The sequence below is a fragment of the Lactuca sativa genome, chromosome 5 (assembly GCF_002870075.4).
Source record: "Lactuca sativa cultivar Salinas chromosome 5, Lsat_Salinas_v11, whole genome shotgun sequence".
Classification (NCBI taxonomy): Eukaryota; Viridiplantae; Streptophyta; class Magnoliopsida; order Asterales; family Asteraceae; genus Lactuca; species Lactuca sativa.
In genome coordinates this window covers 371,697,819-371,700,878 of record NC_056627.2, presented here as the reverse complement: position 1 = coordinate 371,700,878, position 3,060 = coordinate 371,697,819, and the positions used below count along the sequence as shown (strand labels likewise).

General features: G+C 31.6%; 1 long non-coding RNA gene across 1 annotated transcript; it reads left to right on the top strand.

Annotated features, from left to right (window-relative positions):
- Positions 1-408: 408 nt before the first annotated feature.
- Positions 409-1,884, top strand: LOC111894342 (uncharacterized). Its single transcript, XR_002851175.2, has 2 exons — positions 409-622; positions 1,426-1,884. It is a non-coding gene; the product is annotated as an uncharacterized LOC111894342 (long non-coding RNA).
- Positions 1,885-3,060: the final 1,176 nt, after the last annotated feature.

Genomic DNA, 3,060 nt, shown 5'->3' with positions numbered 1-3,060 from the left:
TTAATTGAAGAAATCTGGATGATCGTTGAACGTTGGAGAAGAAATTTGGATGCTGAACGATCGAGTAGTAATGAATTTGAATTCTTATCAAATTATCCACAATTACGTATTTGTGATTAAAGGCTGTTATATCATATTTACAAGTTTGTCACCGTGTCCTTTATGTTTAGATGTTAATTAAATGAGTGACTGAGAATGATTCCCCCATTCTCAACCTTTTTTATTTTCTCAATTGAACCCACATATATATATATATATATATATATATATATATATATATATATATATATATATATATATATATATATATATATATATATATATATATATATATATATATATATATATATATATATATATATATATATATATATATATATATATATATATATATATATATATACCTTAAAGTACTCAAACCCTATCCCCATTTATGGCGATTGACGGACGATTACAAACAAACTCGTTCTAGCCCATTGCCTTCTAGTGATAGTCAACAGGTTGCCTTTGGCCGTTCGACGCCTTCTTCTTTTCCTCGTTCCTTTCAGCTGTTTCAGGTCGACCTTGCCTCGTCGTCTTCTTCTGTTGTTGGTCGCTCTCTTCCCTTCGATCACGATTAAAGGTAAGCATTATTTTTACGGACTTTAAATGGAAATCATGAAAAAAAATATTCCGGAGCGATATGTTTTTGGCTGTATATATTATAGATCTGTTGTTTCAAATTGTTGGTTTCAGATTTTACCCTTTGTTTGATTTCATTTTGGTTTTGTTTATGTTCTTGGTTACGAGATTGTTGACTGCGTCGGTTATTTTTGGTTGAATCTTGGAAGTACAAGCAGGAAACCTTATTCTTTCTGAGTATTATTCAAAGGGCGGTTATAGTTTAAATAATGCTAATGCATTCAGAGCTTAGAACTACGCAAGTATTGTTCTCAGCTTGCACAACCATTGGTTGTTAATTAATTGCTATGCTAGGTATTGAATTTGAACAAAATTTACATCGACCTATGCATATGAATAATGTTGTGTTTAAAATCAAAAATTAAAATGTAACCTTTTCTGTAGTTTTGAGTTGTGAACACTGCTGTGCTTAGTAAGCTAGTATCTGCTCCTTATCTTGTGGACATAGAAGGCTAGTATCTCAATAGGCATTATAATATGCACAAATAATTTGCCATGGGCATGGGCATGGGTATGGGTATGGCTTTCATGTTTTTCTAAGTTTAGAACGTGACAGTTCATAGTTAATGTTAATCTCATTCAATGTTGGATAATAGATTGATGATAATATACTAGATATGGGAGAACTAGAAGCACTGACCAGAACCATTAACGCCTTCCTTCTCTGTTACACTTATCCTCCATACAATAAGCTGTTTGTGGGAAGTGATTTTTCACGTTAATTAAGCCTTGTTGATTATGTAGGTAGCTAGGTTTCTTTCTTACAATGGATGAGAAGCAACAGATTGTGGTCAAAGCGAGACTCAGTCTTGGATCGGAAAGTCATTCTGTTGAAGGGTGCAAGGGGGGGATGGTTTCAGAACAGGTGGTGTATGTGAAAGGGGAATGTATGTCCATATTCAAGGAATTTATTACCAAACATAATGTTCCAAATGATGTCCCAGATCCAGATGAAATAGTGTCATCTGAAGATGATGAGACTCCTTCCCATGTCGTCAAGTCAAAGAAGATTAGAAGAGAAAGTAATTGATTAAGAGAGGCCAGCCCAGGTCAAGTCAATTTAACAAGCTTGGAAAGCAGAAGACATAGTAACTTTGGTTATTCTTGATTTGGATGTTGTGAAATTCAGATAGATTTAAAGGACATGTGATTATTGTCTTGTAAACTTTTTTGTTGTTGGAAGTCAAAAAACTTTGATTTTGACTTGAGGTGTTTGGGATGTGTTATATGTTATACTAGTTTGAAACTTGGAGCAATCTTTTGTTTTCAAAATATGCAAGAAATTTATCCAAAATAAAACATTTTTTTCGAGAGGAGTTATTGATTACAATTACAAATTACAAGATAAGGGAATGACAAAGAAAGGTAGAAAACATAAACGTCAAACCAAAGTGTCGAGGCTTGCGTAGAGAACTGATTATCTTAAAACAAATTTGCTTCCTTGCGTTTCTTTTGCACTATACAACAGTAGACCTCACAAAACTTGGCACGGCACGACAACACGACACGAAATTAGTGGGTTTGGGTAAGAGATTTTGACATGTTTATGTAAATGGGTTGACACGACACGATAATTAAATGGGTAGGGTTAGGGTCAGAATTTTTTTCAACTCGAAGATGACCCGTTTAATTATATATAATTTTTTATAAATTTCATATTTTTATAAATATTTTAAATATTATACATTTGTAGTGGCCCAAACTCCACAATTAAAAGTAAATTTCAAACTTTCAAAGTGACTTAATTTTACTCTTGCTCACTACCTATCATCCCATTTGTTTCCGACCTCTAACTCTTTCTATTTTACTTTCTAAACTTATTATAATCTTTTTTCGTTCCACCTCCAAACTCCAACATTTCACTTTTTCATTTTTTTTTCCTCCCCGATTCTTACATTTCAACTTTTAAAATGTTTCAACCCGACATGACACAACATATTTATAAGGTTTAAACCTTAACCTAAACCCGACACGAATCGACAAAAAAATAAATGGGTTGACACGACACAACACGATAATTAAACGAGTCGGGTTAGGGTCAAACATTTTCAACCCAGTTAATGTTTGACACGACACGAACCCGACACGACACGACACGTTTGCCAGGTCTATACAATAGTCACAATACTAGTTTATAATCCGTGCAAACTACAGTTACAAAATTAATTAAATTTTCATAGTAAAAACTCAAAATTATTAATCAATTATTTTAAATAAATTATTAATTAAGAGATATTTTTTTAGTTATATAAAGTATAATCGTTGATGTAAATAAAAACATGAAATTATATCACCTTATATTTTTATTAAATTTATATTAATTTTTATTCTAATATTATTAATTTAATGTAATTAAAGTGAAAATTTTAAAATTTAAAA